Source organism: Lagenorhynchus albirostris, chromosome 3 (assembly GCF_949774975.1).
Source record: "Lagenorhynchus albirostris chromosome 3, mLagAlb1.1, whole genome shotgun sequence".
Lineage (NCBI taxonomy): Eukaryota > Metazoa > Chordata > Mammalia > Artiodactyla > Delphinidae > Lagenorhynchus > Lagenorhynchus albirostris.
This window is the reverse complement of record NC_083097.1, coordinates 44124043-44143161: the sequence shown is the minus strand read 5'-3', so window position 1 is coordinate 44143161 and position 19119 is coordinate 44124043. Positions and strand designations below refer to the sequence as shown.

The window sequence follows — 19119 nt, the reverse complement described above, 5'->3', positions numbered from 1 at the left end:
AGGAAGGAAAATGCTTAGTGTAGTCAAGGAAGAGAAAGAAGGCCAAAGGTCAATGGTCTAGGAAGACAGTAAACAAGGCTGCAGAGAAAGGAAGGGGACAAACAATAAAGACGCTGGTAGGCTATAGAGTCTGCATGTTATTCTTAGGGTCCAATGGAAAGACACTCTGCTCTACGAATCATAAACTACACGGGTGTAAGAATAGCACAATAACAAAGTTACAAGGCTATACAGCAAGTAGTTCAAATAAGAGACAGATGGCAGCTTGTATAAGCCCAGTGACAGTGGAACAGAAATGGACATATTTGGGAGAGCAAATAGATTTGCTAATTGATTAGATGGGAGGAAAAGAAGGAATCAAAAGTGAGCCCTGGTTATTTAGCTTGAGTAGGTGGATACTGTATCCATTTATTGAGCTAGGGAAGAATGGAGAAAGTATGGGGCTGTGAAACACTCAAAAAAGTTCAGTTTTGGATATGTTAAATTTGTAAACTAAATGGAGAAGTCAAGGTTAGTTAAATTACAACAGTAGAATACGGGGAAGATCTTTTGCATAAAGATCCCATTTAAAACTATGGTACCATACTGCAGGTTAAACAATTACCTCATAATGCATTATGCTTCAACACTTTTAAACTGGTCATAAATGCAACCTAAAGATACCTGGTTTCTGCTCAGTTCTGTCCCTTCAACTTACATTTATCTATTTTCCCTTATCCACAATCTTCCTCCTGGTCATATGATCCTCACACACTACTATCTATCTGACCCAGCCATAACAATACTACTACTACTGTTGGTTATCATCTTACAATTTCAAAGCATTTAGCATTCATTATTTCACTTGATTCTAACGATAACTTTGTGAAACAGGAAAAGAACCAGTTTTACTATGGCAGGAAATAAAAGTCTTACAAAGGCTGGCCGGGCCAACAACAAATAGCTATTATTTACTAGATGGGATGAAATCAGTGTTCATATTTAAGGACTCTGTTTACTCTGTATTCACAGAACTTCAGAGCAGACAAACTACATGAGTTCAAGAACTACATTTTTGCCTTGTTTGTTACTAAACAAGAACCAGTGAAAGTACAGGCACATAGTAGACACTCAAATATCTACAGGCAATGAACATCTCTAGCATAGACTAGTACTCAAGAAATAAAAATCCCAGATCCACTGTTGAGCCAATGTTTTACAGTAAATAAGGTGGTATGTTTGTATCCTACTTTCTCATTTCCAATACAGAAATGTTGTCATTTATTTTCCAAGTATGCTCAAGTATAAATTAGATAATATCTAATATTTCAAGCTACTCAAAAGAAGATTGCTCTATGAATTCAGGATGGCATTATTTTGCAACCAGTCTTATTTCACATATCCATAAAAAAAATTTCCCCTTTTATTCCGAATTTCCTATAAAAGATTTTAGGAAAGAAAAGATGTCAAACAGGCTTTACAATAGAGCAGAAAAAAAGATCAAAAACTACCATTTGTATTTATCGACTACTATTTTGTGGAACTGACATAATACATACATATCAAGGAAGAGGCCAAATAGTTCCACATACTTAAGGTCAATTGATATTCAACAGAGGTATTCCAACATGATTCAATGGGAAACAAAGTCTTTTCAACAAATTGAACTGGGAGAGTAGAACATCTAAATTAAAAATAATAATAATAGAGAAATGAAACGAAACCCTTTCACAGGCCAAAAAATCATTCAAAATGGATCACAGACATAAAAATATAAGCTAAACTACAAACCTTTTAGAAGAAAGCTAAAAAGCAGAAGAAAATCCTGTGACTTGGGGTTAGGCAGAGATTTCTTATGACACAGAAAAGCACAAATCAGGGACTACCCTGGTGGTCCAGTGGGTAAAACTCTGCGCTCACAATACAGGGGGCCCAGATTCGATCCCTGGTCGGGGAACTAGATCCCACATGCATGCCGCAACTAAGAAGCCACGTGCCGCAAATAAAGATCCCACATGCCGCAACTAAGACCTGGCACAGCATGCATACATGCATGAATATTTTTTTTTAAAAAGCACATATCACGAAGAAAAAAGTAACCAATTTTACTATAAATTTTGAACTGCCTGATCTTCGAAACACAGTTAAGAAAATGAAGACAAACCATAGATGGGAGAAATTTGCAAAACGTGTATCTAATACACTTGTAGCCAAAATATATAAAGAATTCTTACTATTTAATAAAACAAGCCAATTTTTTTTAATGGACCAAAGACTTTAATAGACACTTCACCAAAGCACATAAAAAGATGCTCATCACGTCACTACACCATATGATACCTTTAATGTTTGCTAACTACCCACTCAACTACCCTGGCAGTAAATACTATAAAAATAAAGGAATGTACTCCAATTAATCACTGTATTATTAATCAACTTGAGGTACTTTTCTTCCAAGAATACTTAAGAACAATAGATCATCTGCTTCTTTTAAGAAGGGCAAATAACCTGTACACAGTGTTTTGGAAATTGGAAGGCAGGGAGGTGGGTGTCTGATCACACCTGTGCTATTACATATTGCAATACATTATTATAAATGTCTTTTTTTTATAGCTATATATCATTGTGATCTTATTATATGCATAGGATATTTTATTTCAGGATAGTATACACACTTTAAAAAGTGCACTTTAAAAACGTTAGGGATCTGACTGGATTCTGTACCACTGCTCTAGAGCTGTGCTTTCCAATACGGCAGCTAGTAGCCATATATTGCAATTTATATTTAAACTAACATTAAATAAATCTTAAAATTCAGATCCACATCTGCACTAGACACATTTCAAAACTCCATAATGACATACAGCTAGTGACTATTATACTGAACAGTACAGACAAAGAAATGCTTCCATCTTTTCACAAAGTTCTATTGGACAGCACTGCTCTTACAATACAACCTATTACTTAGAACACTAAGGAAGTTAACTGTAACAAAAATGAAGATAAACAGAATTCAAATTATGGTTCTGTCACCTACTGTGAAGCCTGGGTAAACTAATTTCAAACTGAGTTTCTTAAACCACTGAATGGAAATAGCATTTCTTCTATATGATAACTGGGAAAAGCACGTTCTAAATTAAAATATTATATAACATTATTTATGAAGTGATCCTAAAGGAGAATATTCCTGAAAAAGAACTCATTTGAACATTTTATTATAAACAACTCACAACTGTATCACATTAAGGAAAATAAAATTTAGTTGCTGGCTAAGAATAAAATATCTTCTAAGTTCCTGAAACAAAATAGTATTTGACTTTCTTTATATTGTCACCCTACAACTCTAACTATGAGCCATAATGGGTGGGAGTCTAAGTTCTGGATACAGAATGTACGGATTCAGAAATACCACTCGCTTACTGGCTGTGTAACCTTAGCAAGCAATTTAAAATGTGACTTCATTTTCTCATCTATAAAATTAGGACAATAGAACCTTCCCACACACTGTGTCTATGAAAATTAAATTAGTTAATACAGTTAAAAAGCTTAGAACACTGCCTGCAACATGGTAAGCATTAATATTAGTTATTAAAATCCACTCATTATGGTAAATGTTGGTATCAAGAATAAAGAACTATAACTCAACAACAAAAACAATCTGGTTTGGGGCTTCCCTGGTGGTGCAGTGGCTGGGAATCCGCCTGCCGGTGCAGGGGACACGGGTTCGTGCCCCGGTCCGGGAGGATCCCGCATGCCACGGAGCGGCTGGGCCCGTGAGCCACGGCCGCTGGGCCTGCGCGTCCGGAGCCTGTGCTCCGCAGCGGGAGAGGCCACGGCAGTGAGAGGCCCGCGTACTGCAAGGAAAAAAAAAAAAAAAATCTGGTTTAAAAATGGGCAGAAGACTTGAATAAATATTTCTCCAAAGACATACAAATGGCCAATAAGCACATCAGACATCACTAATCATTAGTGAAATTCAAATCAAAACCATAATGATACCACTTCACACCCATTAGAACACAAAACATGGAAAACAACAAATGTTGGGAAAAAATAGGGAGAAATTGGGACCCCTGTGAACTGCTGATAGGAATAAGAAGTGGTGCAGCCACTATGGAATACAATATGGTGGTTCCTCAAACAATTAAAAATAGAATTACCATATGATCCAACAATTCCACTTCTAGGTATCTATCCAAAAGAATTAAAAGCAAATCTTCAAACATATATTTGTACACCCATGTTCACAGCAACATTATTTAAATAACCAAAAGGTAAAGGCAACCCATGTGTCCATCAATGGATGAATGGATAAGCAAAATGTGGTACACACACATATAATGGGTTATTGTGTCTTAAAAAAAGGATATTCTGATTGACCCATGCTACAACATGGATGAACCTCGAAGACATTCTGCTGAGTGAAATAAGCCAGTCACAAAAAGACAAATACTTCATGATTCCACTTATATATGAGGTACCTAGTCAAATTCATAAAGACAAAAAGTAGAGTGGTGGTTTCCAAGGGTTGAGGGGAGCAGGGAATGAAGAGTTATGGTTTAATGGGTACAGAGTTTCACTTTTACGAAATGAAAAGAGCTCTGGAGCTGAGTGGTGGTAATGGCTGCATAACAATGTCAATGTACCTAATGCCACAGAACTGTACATTTAAAAATGGTTGAATTGGTAAATTTTATTGTTGTATTTATGCATAATATGTCATGCATATTCTGCCACAAATTTTTAATTAGGACAATGAAGTCTATTTTATTATGAAGTAAACATAACTAATTTCCTCAAAGATTTCACTCAAAACATTTAAGAAGTGTTTTGAAGAGTACAATATCAATAGGTATGAGGTACCTAGAATAGTCAAACTCATAGAAAGTCAAATGGTGATTGCCAGGGGCTGGAGAGAAAGGGAAATGGGGAGTTAATGTTTAATAGGTACACAAAGTTTCAATTTGAGAAGATAAAAATGGTTCTGGAGATGGATGGTGATGATAATTGCACAATAATGGAAATGTACTCAAGGTCACTGAACTGCACACTCAAAAATGGCTAAAATGGTAAACTTTATGTTTATTTTACCATAATAAAAAAGTTCCCTCATTACAAATATTGGGAGATTAGTGAGTGCAAGGAGTGGAAAACCTTACTTACATATCTCACACTGGTTCAAAAGGTAGAAAGACTTAAATCTTCTAAAGTGATACAAATTTAGAATACACTTTCTCCTCTAAATTTATAACAACTCAAACCTCCTATTTGTGGGGCAAAGACTTTTAGCTAGTTATACTGACACAACTACTGGTTGTAAAGAATTACCCCTATTGTGCTTTTTAACTATGTCCACAAATTCTTTTGACAAAAGGTGGAGCCTAACTCCTCACCCCTTGATTGTGGGTTAGACTTAACGACTTGCTTCTCATGAAGTAAGTGTGGCTGAATTGACTTCTGAGAATATGTCATAAAAGGCATCACGCTTCTATCTACCTCTCTTCTCAGATCACTTCCTCTGGGAGATGCAGCTGCCATGTAAAGAAACTCAAACAGCTACAGGTCTGTATATGGTAAGGCATATGGTAAGGAAATTGAGTTCTCCAGACAACAACCAGCATCAACCTGCCAGCCCAATGAGTACACCTTCTTGGAAGGAGATCCTCCAGCCCCAATCAAGCCTTCAAATGAGTGCAACCCTTGAGATTTTCATGAAAAGACATGGAGGGAGCCAGAACCACTCAGCTAAACTGCTACCAAACTTCTGACCCACAGAAAATCCATGTGCGATACCATTTTTCTTTAAACTCATTCGTTAAAAGAATATACAGTTGACGCTTAAACAACACAGGTTAGAACTGTGCAGGCCAACTTATATGTGGATTTTTATCAACAGTAAATACTACACTATCCACAACTGGTTGAATTCGTGGATGCAGAACTGCAGATACCGAGAAACCTCAGAAATGGAAGGTCGACTATAAGTTATGTGTGAATTTTCCACTTCAAGGGTAGGTGCCCATAATCCCCGCGTCATTCGAAAGTCAACTGCGTAATTTATGTTCACTGAAAAGCTAACTTGTTTTTACTAGTATACGTATGTAAAGACAAAAATGACACTTTTTCAGTTGAAGAATGTTTTTTAACATATCTGCAAGTTGAGTTTCAAAAGAAAAAAACCTATGTAACTAGAATTTTTTTCTTATTCTTGCTTAAAAAAATTGTTTTAAGTATGGAAAAAACTTTTAAATGTAGTTTTAAAAATATATAACCTGAAAACTGGATTAAAGGGTAGAAAATGAAGATCAGAAACACTGCACTCCTCAAGCTGTGAACAGAAAGATGACTAAAGAACAAGAAACTGAGTAGGATATCATATATAAAATGATGCAGAAACCAGCAACTACTTGAAAAGATACAGAGCAAAAGCCTATAACTACTCTGCTAGGTGAGGCAGCTAACAAAAAGGGAAAAAGCAAGCAGGTAAAACTGAAAAAGACAGACCCAACCACAAAGGGTCTTCAACAATTTTAACATTTTGTTTTTCACAATGCTACTGTTGAAAGAAATGAACCTGCTATCCAAGAAAATACATGGAAGCACCACCAAAATTATCAATTTTGGAGACTTCTCGAACCACACAGCCAAAAAGAATTCATGTTAGGAGCCCCTCACACATACATCATTAAAAGCAGGGAGGGCAGGGAATACATTTCTTTCCAACCTACTCTTCCCTAAATATTCCAAATACATGACCCTAAAGGCTGCTAAAGCAACAACAACAAGAACTATAATTTAGCTAGATTTCTCTGGCCACAGGAGACTTTGTGGAGACTGAATGTAACTAAAGGCTAACACATGAGTTAGGAGGTTATTTCCTTAGTCAAGGACCAAACTAGCACAATAAATGGAACTGGAAATGAGTAGGCAGGGCTGACTGGCATGCAGGTAATGCCATTAACAGAAACAAGAGAATAACTTCAGAAACTAAAATACTGGTTTGACATGTAAAATACATTAAGCAAAATTTTAAAATGTTACAATTAGAATAAAACTTTACCTCTATATCACACCTCACAATTAACAAAGCCATCAGTTTTATGAAGAAACTAAGGCCAAGAGAGGTTAAGTAAATATACAAGGTCATACAGGCCCTTTTCTAGATATTCCAAATCCAAGACCAAAAATCTCCTAACTCCCAGAAATTACCCTTTTTCTACATCACTATCCTTACCTGGAACTAAACTGTTATCAAAACATTTTCATCAAAAATTAAGCAGAAAAAGTGGTTGACTCAAAGATAATCTGGCCTGGGTTTAGGTTCTATCCTCACTTGTAATTTTACTTTCAGATTAGAGGTTCCCATCCTTATTCCCTTCTCTTGCTAACTTTAAATTTTATTTTCTTCTCTCTTATGTTCACTCCATAACCTGAAACAACATTTTTATTTTTAGCTAACCAGAGTTATCCCTCAAATAGATACTAACAAACAGCAAAACTAACAGTAGTTTATCTTCTTTCAGCTGGTCTCCAAGCTCCACTAGTAATCAATATTAACCAAAGAGAAGCAGTAAATAAGAAGAAAAACAAAAACATCAGTGATTATGCTCAAAAAGAATGAGTTAATAAAGTAAAATCCACATGAAGGCAGTATTAAATATGACTAGTGATTAAGCATTTGGGACTCTGGAGTCCGACTTAGAAATTTGGTCAAGACTCCAACCTAACCTTGGTCATAACCAAGTAACTCTCTCCCAGTCTCAGTCTCCCTAAAATCTTAAATTTCTCACCTATACCGCTGTAACAATAGTACTTTCCTCTAAGATATACTATGTACACAGCAAAATACATGACACTATCATCATCTATAAACGTTAGTCATTATAATTGTCATTTTAGACCTATATATTTTTCAGGCACAGGAGGGGAAAAAAAGGGGGAAAAAATGGGAGTAGGGGAGACAGGTACTTAAGGGGGGAAAAAGAAGCAACCTAGCAATTGTTCCAGTTACTACTGGTACTGTATATTTCAATGCAAAGAAAATAATTAAATATTTATCAAAAACTCAAGTTGAGTGAATCTGTCCTTGAACAACTACTGTAAGCAAATTTCACGAATGTCAGACTATCCAAGGATTAGAGCTAACTGAACCTGGTCGGGCTTCCCTGGTCGCACAGTGGTTAAGAACCTGCCTGCCAATGCAGGGGACACAGATTCCATTCCTGGTCCGGGAAGATCCCACATGCCGCGGAGTAGCTAAGCCCCTGCGCCGCAACTACTGAGCCTGAGCTCTGGAGCCTGCAAGCCACAACTACTGAGCCCACGTGCCACAACTACTGAAGCCTACGTGCCACAACTACTGAAGCCTGCACGCCTAGAGCCCATGCTCTGCAACAAGAGAAGCCACAATGAGAAGCCCACACACCGCAACGAGGAGTAGCCCCTGCTCACCGCAACTAGAGAACGCCTGCACACAGCAACAAAGACCCAACATAGCCATAAATAAATAAACAGATAGATAGATAGATAGATAGATAAATTTATATTTAAAAAAAAACCCTGGTCACTGAATAATCATTATCCTGATACTACTGCTTGGAGTAACATCATCAATAGGAGAAATTTAAAGAAAAATAATCACAAATAGTAAATGTTATGTGGTTCTTTTCTATAAAGGCTATTCACTTCCAGTTCAACTTCTCAATCACGTTTAAAATGAATGTTCTTAGACAAGTAACTTGAAAATCCACTGAGTTAAGGAACATAAAATACAAGCCCTCTGAAGCATAAAAAAATAAGGGGGGGGGGAAAGAGGGGTTGTTCTCATCATAATTTTACATAAATCAAGGTGGAAACTCAATTACCAGTACTACACACAGCTCTGACCCAGAAAACACAAATATCTTATTCTATTCTAACAGAGAGATTTATTGAACTCTAATCTCAATTTTACATCAGAAAGTAAATACCATATATGTATATCTAAATACCTACAATCTTTCGGACTCGCCTACCTCTTCTGCTCTAAGTGAGCTAACAAGATACAACAGTATAACAACAAAAAAAAGTTCTGTGTTCAAAATAAATGAGCAACTGACCAGTTATTAGGCCATCTTGGCAAAGTGTTCAAAAATTACAATTTTTTAATCTCAGAAAAATAATTAAATGAAATAAACTCTAATTTTAGCTACATTGATCTGTTAATATAAATTGTTTAAAAATAAACTTAACTTTTTAAAAACAAACACTTCTACTCAATGCCTATGATTCAGTGAAAAACTAAATGCAGTAACAAATCGTAACACCACTCAATCCTCAAATATACAAATATTATTAAAAGATGATACTCTTATTTGTCAAAAGATTTCTATTACAGCAATTAACATTCACAACTTTTTTAACAAGCTTTGTTTATAAACTTAAGGCAGCATAACCTTCCAAGGGAGAAAACATACTCGTTTTTTGTGGGTTTTTTTGGTTGTTTTTTTTTTTAAGTTATTTGAAAGGTTCTTAGTGCACCTTGCTCACTTCCTCTCAGTTTCTGTTCCTAGTAATGAACTGACTTCTTGGAAGTCAGATCTTAAGGAATAATTTGAAATACAAAACCACGTCAAAAATTGTTTCAAGAAATTTCTATAATGGATTAAAAAGTTAGGAACTGTTACCCCTTAAAACAATTTACTTCATGAAATACCAGATTAAAAGTCAAGCCCTATAATTTGTTTTAAACAACTACCTAACTCTAAATTGGAACACTAAACTGTATTTAGAACACAATTTACACTCATATTTAGAAAAGTAAACTGGCTATTTGTTGTGTTTTTTTCCTACCTTTCTACCAATCCATAAAGCCATACTGACCATATGGATTTTGTCTTTTACTTTAGAAGCACAAAAACTTCAAATTTGGACTGTTCCATCTGAAATATTCTTAACTTTTAATTCTTTCTGCATTTCAATTTACTTAATAGTTGTTTTCAGACTGCTCAGGAAACTGAAGCCAAGCAATCTTATTGCAAGAAACTGAAAGGCTTCCAAGAATAACACAGGGATAAAGTTGACTCTCATTACAGTTTACAAACAGACATTTGATTTGCTCACCATACGGTACTTACAAATTCCAACAGGACTGCACAGGAAGGTGTTGGGTTTTTCTCTGTAATCTTTATGTTTTCCAGTTTGTTTTTTTATTTTGTATCCTCTGAAATAAAATCCAAGTTCTTTGAAGATACTTAACCTATGGCTACTTGACATAGAGTTACTTCAGTCAGCTACCCATACTTCTGTTTTAAAGTTTTCATATGGTTATCTCCAGAATTAGCCAAGTTCCTTGGATTTAAGATTTTAAAGTCTTCTTTATTATTCCATGTACTTGTCACTGTTGTACTTATCCACTCCAGATGAAATATCCAATTTACGAGCCAAAAAGCAAAAACAAAAAGAAAATTTCACATCTGAAGAGCATTCCTAAACATCAGCATAAACAGAGACACACAGCTATCTCAATACTACCGTGCTGCTGGGAAACTGCAACATCTTAAATTTCCATGTAAATAAAAGATAAAAGCAAAAAAACTGTATTCGTTCAATGTCTTCATTTAGAGAAGCTGTCCCATTGTGACATGAAAAGGGCTGAGGTCAAAAATTCCTAAAACTTTAAATAAAGGTAAAAATAAACTGCCATGAAACTTCAGCAATATTTAAACAGTAATTTGAAACTGCAGAGAAATTACTCAGTACACAAATCAAACATATCTTACAGTTCTGACTGAAGAACACCAACAAGAGGGGAGGGATTGGGGGGTGGGGGAGGGCAAAAATACTACCAGCTGAAATACTTTAACCAGTTATATAATCCGTTTGAACCAAAATACTGAAGAAATGCCTGGGTCTCTTTAAAGCTTGTAGAATTGTTCACTACTACCAATTCACTTCAGAGATGATTCTTGCCAATTTTAATAAACTTCTGGGGCAAAATTATCCAGAAACATTGTAATTCCAAAATGGCCACTTGAAATATCCGGGGCCTTTTACACAAAACCTAGAAGATGATCTTCATATCTGAGTAATTCAATCACCTGTAAAAGTTATAAAAAACAATTTAAATTACACAGTGAGCTTTAATTTTGAGCTAAAAATTAATCCCCAACCTAAACAGTCAACCTCTGGACAGAAATGCACTTCTATACCAAGCAAGCACCCCAAAAAAAGTCAAGAGTATGAAAAGGACTTCAGGATATGTAGAGACAAGGGAAAAACGATGGGAGATGGTATTATGGAGGGCAAGCGCTGATTTCAAGTGGGAAGGGGGTGCGGATATAAGCTAACAGGATTATATAAGCAAACCTCCTTATACGTTGAGTAAATATTACAAACTATGAAACAAGCAAACAATCTTACAAAAAACCTTCTGTATTTTCTATTCAATCTACCAAAGGAAAACGAATAGACAGGTGTGCTGCCACCGAGCATTATTACTAAATGCAACTTAGAGAATGAGAGATATAAAGAGAAAGACGCTCCCTCCAAATCAGAATGTCCAAAAGAAGAGGCATGTTTTCCCCGCTCAGAGTAGGAAGGTTAGTGCCTGAGAAGTGGGGCGAGAACATTCCTTAAATTCGCCCGAACGTGAGACTTACCCGGCTTCTAAGGGCAGCAAGGAAATGTGAGGCTTCCCAATTTCCTTGAATTAAGGAAACAGGTTTCTTTCTCACAGCACTGAGGGGGTGGAAGAACCTAGCCCTTCTCGTAAACCGCGTTCAGAGTGGTTCTCTCTCCCAAACAGACCAGTCCCCTCAGACCCCACGGGACTCAGAGGGACTAGACAGCGCTCGCCTCAGTCCATAGCTCGGGCCACGGACCTCGAGAGGCGGGCTGACCGGGCGCGCTGAGAAACCACCGAAGGCCACAACTCGGCCTCGACTCCCTCAGCCCTCCGAGAGCGGCAGCGGTGCGGAAGGAGGCGGGAGCGTGCGAGAGGCCGGAGCGGGGAAGACCAAGCACGGACGGCGCCGGACTCGTTCCCAGCCTCCGCCAAACAACCCCCCCCCACCAGCCGCCCAGGCTAAGCCACCCACCCCCTCCCCACAACTGCCACCTCCGCTCCACCAGGACCAACACCTAGAGGGGCCTCCCCGCGCTGTCCTTCCCTCTCTCTCCTTGCTCTCCCGCCACCTCCCCCCCGCCGCCGCCCGCGGACAGCCTCACACCTCGCGCAGCCAACGCCGCTCCCGACCCCTCAAACCTTAACGCCGACACGGGCACCCCCCCTCCCCTCCCCAGACCCCGGCGCCGAGCCCAGAGGACGCTGTTACCTTCTGCGACACCAGAGGTGCCCCTGGCCTGGGGGTGCCGCTGCGCTCGATCCCGGGAGGAGGTTTTCGGTACTTTGAATAATCCCCTTTTGCCGCTTTTCCCTCCCCCACAACCAGTCTCAGTCCCAAAATGGCGCCGACCCGATCCGCAATGTTCTGGGCCAAGTCTCGCGAGATCGTGGAAGGTGGCGAGGCGGGGAAGGAACTAGAGGAGCTGAGGAGACGGGAGAGGAAAGGCGGGGCGAGGAGAAGGAGGAGGGAGATAGGGTGTGGAAGAATCGGTGCGAACGAACCTACTGGGCGGGGCAGCAGGAGGAGCGCCTCCACCAAAGAACCTTCTGGCCCAAGCAACCGCTCACGCCCCGGCCAAAGAAGCTCCGCCCTCTACGTCGGGCGGCTGGGGGGAGGGGTGGAGGGCGTGGTTATGCCTAGGGGCGGGGCTTCGAGGAGGTCCCGGAGGCAGGGGCGCGCAGGGGGCGGTGGCTCCGTGCGGTGACGTCAGGAGCAGCTGGAGTTGGGGATTACCCCCTGCTGCTGACGTGAGGACGGTGAACAATCGGGAAGGTTCGGTGGAAGGGGGAATTCCCCGCTGCTCCCTGAGGAGCCCCCCCCTTCCCCCAATCCGGGGCCAACCCGGAGCCCGGGATGGTGGGGCCGCCGGGGGTGGGGGCCAGAGGGGAACGCTGCTTCGGGAGGCGGCCGAGCGCGCTCGAGTGGCGCGCGCCGCGGCGTCTTCCACTGCTAGATGTTCGGAGGTGCCGCGGCGCGCGCGATACGCGGAGTACCGCGCTGGGGCCTGGGCGGCTGCGAGATCACATGCTCGCCTGTACACTGCCCCTCCGCGGGCGGAGCGCCGGCAGGGTTGGCGCAGGGCTAATTGGGCGCCCTGAAGCAGTGGATCCACTACCGTGTGCAAATATTAGAGGGTGTCGGACATAAATAATATACGTATGGGAGGCTGGTGACTGAAGAGGCGAGACTCGCTCTTTGGAAACGAAGCCCAGATTCTCAAGGGATAAAAATGGCTACTGGATATAATCGTGCTAATTATCGTTTCTGTCTTTATTAAATCTACAGCAGGGGAGAATTATTTCAAGTGTCTCGGTCCCACACAGTTCAGACGATTTTGTGTAGAATTCTGTGGGCGTCACCATTTTCTAGTTGCGATACCTTTTCGCGTTGTAACTGAAGGCTCACTTTGAAACCTGTGAAATTAGCCTTCCAAGAGGAAGAAAAGTAACAATGTTTGTTTACGGATTATGTGGGGGGAAGGTGTCTTAACGAGGGAAAATCCAGAGAATATAAAGTACTTGGCTCTTCGCCCTCCTCCAAGCCACAAAGACTTCATACACGGAAACTTTATGGTTCTTTTATATGCATTATGGGGTTTGTAGTTTAATGGACTGCTTCTAAAAGCTCCCTGAAAGAATATTTGAATGTAAACTCACCAAAAATTACACCTCCCAATCTTTTAGTCTTCGTAGGGGAGGTGGACACTTGGCAATTAATAATGCCTCGCTGAGTGCAAAGAAATTAACACTTGCTAGATTCCTTGTCTGTGCCAAGCACTTAATCCTTATTCCAGTCTCTGAAGTGGGTGTTACTTTCCCCATTTTGTAGATGAGGAAACTGGTTCAGTTTACACGACATGGAAGTTGGGTGCCACAACTTGCCTGTACCAGACTTTATCGCAAGTCCGTTTGGGTCTTAATTCACCTTCTTTCCACCACACCACATTGCTTCTGTAGAAGTAACTTATGTATTGGGACAAGACCTGCTTCTCCTTCTGTTTCTAAGCATGATGTCAATTCAATAAACAAAGGAAAAGTATTGATAATTTAAAAACACTAATTGTGCCTTTCCTGTGGCGAAAGACATTGTAAAGTTGAAAACCAAATAATGAAGTAGAGAAACAGTTGTAACATGGATGACAAAAAGGTTAATATTTAATTATAGACACTTGGCTGCTATCCTTAATATCTAACAATGTTTAATTTACATAGTAAATATATCAAGAGCTCTTAGAAATTAAGGAACAGATAACCATACTGACTCTTAAAAAGTCAAAGGACATGAACAAGCTAATCATGTATGTGTCAGTAATTATATGGAAAGATGCTCTACCTCACTAAAATCAGAAAAAACGAAAATAAAACTAATAGTGATGTACTACTTTCTCCTAGCAGATTGGCAAAGATTTAAGAGTAAAACCTAGATGAAGGTATAAGGAATAGGCATTTGCATTAACCCGTATCAGCTGCTCTTCTACATCTTAGAATTTTTATTTGTAAAAAATAGGAAAGGTGTCCAATAATTTATAAAGATACTCATTGATAAGTTGCTTAAAAGTACAAAAAAAAATTGAAACAACCCAAATGCATATAAATACAGTGAGTAAATAATGGTACATCCATAGATGGAATATGAAGCCGTTAAAAATGAGGATATAGGGCTTCCCTGGTGGCGCAGTGGTTGAGAGTCCACCTGCCGATGCAGGGGACACGGGTTCGTGCCCCGGTCCGGGAAGACCCCACATGCCGCGGAGTGGCTGGGCGCGTGAGCCATGGCCGCTGAGCCTGCACGTCCAGAGCCTGTGCTCCGCAACGGGAGAGGCCACAAGAGTGAGAGGCCCACGTACCGCAAAAAAAAAAAAAAGAAAAAGAAGAGGTAGATTACAGGACTGTCCACTTTTTGTCATCTAAAAAAAGTATATATCAAAGGATAAAGTCTGACTGAATAGATACCAAAATGTTACCAATGCTTATTTCCAGGTAGCAGAATAATAGAGGATCTTTATTCTTCATACCTGTTAAGGGCCTATGTTACTTTTCTAATCATTAGGAAAAAGCTAACTAAAAAATTAAATACAAGAACTTGTCTCCAACCAGTAACATGTTCTCCATTATTTTATTCATTTAGTGAAATCTAAACAAAGGATTTATCACATAGTAGAGGATTTTAATTTATTAAAGAACATACATTATAGTAGTTTGAAAGAACACTTTTTTAACCAAGCCCTATATAAGAAATATTGAATAAATTTGGTAATTTTTTCAATGATTTTATAAATATTAGTCACAAAGAGATTAAGTAGCTTGCTCCAAAATAATGTTAGCCCAAGTATATATGATGTGTAAATGAAGGTATTCATTTCCAACTTATTTGTAATAGTGAAAACCAGAGAACCTAAATGTCTACCAACCGAGTACTGGTTAAAAAACTAAGGTACATCCATATAGTAGAATGCTGTACAGCTGTTAAGAATAAGGTAGGCCAACATATGCAAAGATGTTCAATATGTTAAGAGATAAAAGTATGTGGAAAAACAGTATATATAGCATCAGAATCTATTATTTTTTCAAAGTAGGTATATTTATATAGAAGTAACTAAAGAATAACTTTAATATCATTAAATCAGGATTCTTTTTTGTTTTCTTCACTGGTGTACTATTTGAATATACTATTTTATAATAATTTAATATTTAAAACTTTATTGCCCCAAAATCTTCAGCAACTGGGGAGCAAAATAAAATATTTCTGTAGGAAACCATGTAACTATATCCAGTGTTCCTTTTCTGTGTTCCCATTGTACAACCCTGTCTTTACCTCTATGATTATCTACCCATTTTTACCTCTACCTTTATCCTGGAAAGTGTCCAGGAGCTTCCTTATCATCCCCCACATTTATTATACTAGATTATAGTTGCTGATTTTCTTACTTGTCTCTACCATGGAACTCAAAGATCCCTGAAAGCAACAACTATGTCTTATTCATACTTATTCATAGCAACTAGTATAGTTTCAGCCACAGCATAAATATTTGCTAAATGCATGCCTTCCCTACCTTTAGTCTTTGTTTTAGCCACACACTACTCGCAGTTCCCAGAATTTCCCTTGTTCTTGAACATTCTGTGCAGATGTTATTCCCTTTTACTAGATTACCATTCTCCTCTCCTCTCTCTACTTTGCAAATTCTTATTTCTTATCCCTAGAGACCCTGTTCAAATGGCACTGAGGTAAATAATCAGATAAAGGTTGGAACGTCCTTCTCTGGACTCTCACATGGATTTACACTCACTTTTATCACTTTGTGTCCCCCCCTTTCTAGACTGTGAGACTGTGGTCAGGGACAGTGTTCGATTCATCCTCTGCCCCTAAATCAATGCTCAGCCCATAGAACATCCTCAGTGAATATGACTGGCTGGGTGGTTGAATGAAGGGTCCAGAACCCACTCAGCTCCGTTCCTATGCACCAGCACAACACTGACCAGTCTCTGAGGTCACTGCCGAGGTACAGAGGTCCTCTCATATTCTCTGTTTACTGCCGATTGTGGTCCTACTATTGACAATCTGAGTTAAGGCTCAAATATCTCGCTTGAAGAAAATCAGAGACTCACACAGGTTTTCTCCTTGCTATCATCAAAAATATTTGCATGCTTCTCTTTTTTCTTGGCAAGTTTCAAAACTTTGTGCTGATCTGATTAATGGGTCCCTCTCCTCAGTGGGTTTGATAAGTGGAGAGCCCATTCCCGTTTTGTTCATTGCTGTGTCCCCAGCACCTGGCACGATGCTGGGCACAGAGTAGGCACGCCATAAATATTTCCTGGATGAATGAAGGATTGGTTAATGAAAATAAAAACATTTTGAAGAGAAATGTTTCAGGAACAACCCTGCTCTACAAGAAATAAAAAGTTTTTTTTCAAGTTATGTAACAAATGAAAAAATGATAGAGTATAATTCTAACTTTGAAAAGATCTGTTTTGTCCTTAATCTTGATGACATTTAAAGATAAATTTGATTGATAAATTTGGGGTTCATTAATAAAATTTTTAAGTACAGAAGTTGTACGCGTAGAAAGTTTGACAGACACAGAAGAGTATAAACAAATGAAAATTACCTATAATCCACCACCCAGAAATAACGGCTCTTAAATATTAATGTATTCCTTTTAAGTATTTGTTCTTTGTATATCTTTGTATCATAGTGTATACAAAGCTTTATATCCAGGACTTCCCTGGTGATCCAGTGGTAAAGAATCCGCCTCCCAATGCAAGGGATGCAGGTTAGATCCCTGGTCAGGGAACTGAGCCCTGTGCACCACAGCTACTGAGCTCGCGCACCTCAACTAGAGAGCCTGTGTGCCGCAAATGATAGAGCCCCGTGCCCCGGAGCCTGCAGGCCACAACTAGAGAAGAGAAAACCCGCACGCCACAACTAGAGAGAAGTCCGCGCACCACAACAAAGATCCCCCGTGCCACAACTAAGACCCAGTGCAACTAAAAATAAAATAAAATAAATAAATAAATCTTAAAAAAAAGAAAACACATTTATTTAAAAAAATTTTTAATAAACCTTTATATCCATTTTTTTTGATCCATGTGTTCAAAATTTCCCATATTTAAAAAATTATTCCTTTTTTCTATGTTCCATTTTAAGGATTAACATAACATTTGATTTCTAAATTTAAAAATTTTGTACTAGTCTTTATGATCTCTTTATTTTAACACAGTAAGCATGCTTACTATTTTTGAGCCACTTTTCTAACCTGGCTTCCACTAGAAAAGGTTCCTGATCCTATTGTTTCACTCAATTTAATTCATGATTATAAATCTAAATTTACCAAGCATTTTCTCCTTTTGATGAGTTTTTCAATTGTACATAGAATTAATTACTGGAGAATTGACCACTTACTCCTTAATCAAAGCTGATAAGTGGGTTGACAATTATTCCTCCCGGGTCCAGTTATGGGTGGCCCAGTTTTCCTAATTGGCACTTCCACGTCTGTATTCCTCCCTCTGTCCTAGAAGGTATGGAGGAACACTATTAGCATGAACACAATTATCAACAAAATTTTTAAATGTTCTCTCCAATATGTGACTTCCAAAACACAGACTCTTCTTGCATGGTATCTATAATTTTAAAGCTACAGCAGGAATAAATGCATGTAAATCGTTGTACATAAAGTGAAGAAAACGTTTTGTAGAGTTTTTAAAAGATTTGTGATCTATTTCAATATGTTGTTTCCTCTGTCATCTCTAGAAATGGAATACGAGGAACCCTGGAGGTGTAATTGCCACCAACCCCTGCACCTTGTTACTGACCGAGTGACATGAGAGAAATTCAGTCAAGAGCTGGGCTACTCTGCTACCTCTTGATTCTAGGTACAATAAATATGGGGGACACTGCTTAGGAATATTCTCTGTGATGGCATTTCCCTGGTATTTATCCTCTTAGCTTTCCAAATTCATTTTGGGGTAGCACCCTCCAAAACTTTTGGTTCGGAATACCCATTTTGTGAAAGGAAATCCATCATGTACTTTAGAAACTTTATTGAATCAATAGCTTCCCAGTGCAATTCAGTGGAAACCCCTGCCCCTCCAAATAATACTACTTAAATGCATTAATGCCTCTTGTAACACTGAGTCTAATTGCCTAAAGAGCCTATAGGGATACAAACTGGAGGCTAAATGGCATGATCAAAAGCCAGTCAAAGGATATCAGATATGGAAGTAAAACTAAAGATTTCTCATTTTGATACCTAGTATTAAGCCTTTAAGTTTCAGAATTAAACAATCATAGATCACTTCAACTTTACTAAGACCAGAAACTGTGTTCACACTAACTGGCTTTTAAAAAATTCATAGGAATTAATATGGTAATAGTTTATGTTACCAGAGCATCTTTTAAATTTTCACCTTTTTCTTCCTTTTTAATTATGAAAGTGATACAAGTTTATTATAAAATCAAATAATACAAAAGTGTATAAATTAAACAACAGGGTCCTACTGTATAGCTCAGGGAACTATATTCGATATCTTGTAATAAA

The 19119-nt window shown here is 38.7% G+C and overlaps 1 protein-coding gene across 2 annotated transcripts in view; it reads right to left on the bottom strand.

Annotated features, from left to right (window-relative positions):
* Positions 1-12449, bottom strand: part of GPBP1 (GC-rich promoter binding protein 1) — a 71347-nt gene extending 58898 nt beyond the window's left edge. Inside the window, exons 1-2 of one of the 2 annotated variants that reach the window (XM_060142970.1) lie at positions 12294-12449; positions 10095-11057 (exon numbers count right to left, since the gene is read on the bottom strand). The gene's annotated coding sequence lies outside the window, so the exon portion shown is untranslated. The remainder of the gene's footprint in view (positions 1-10094; positions 11058-12293) is intronic. The other variant, XM_060142972.1, reaches the window with a different exon arrangement.
* Positions 12450-19119: the final 6670 nt, after the last annotated feature.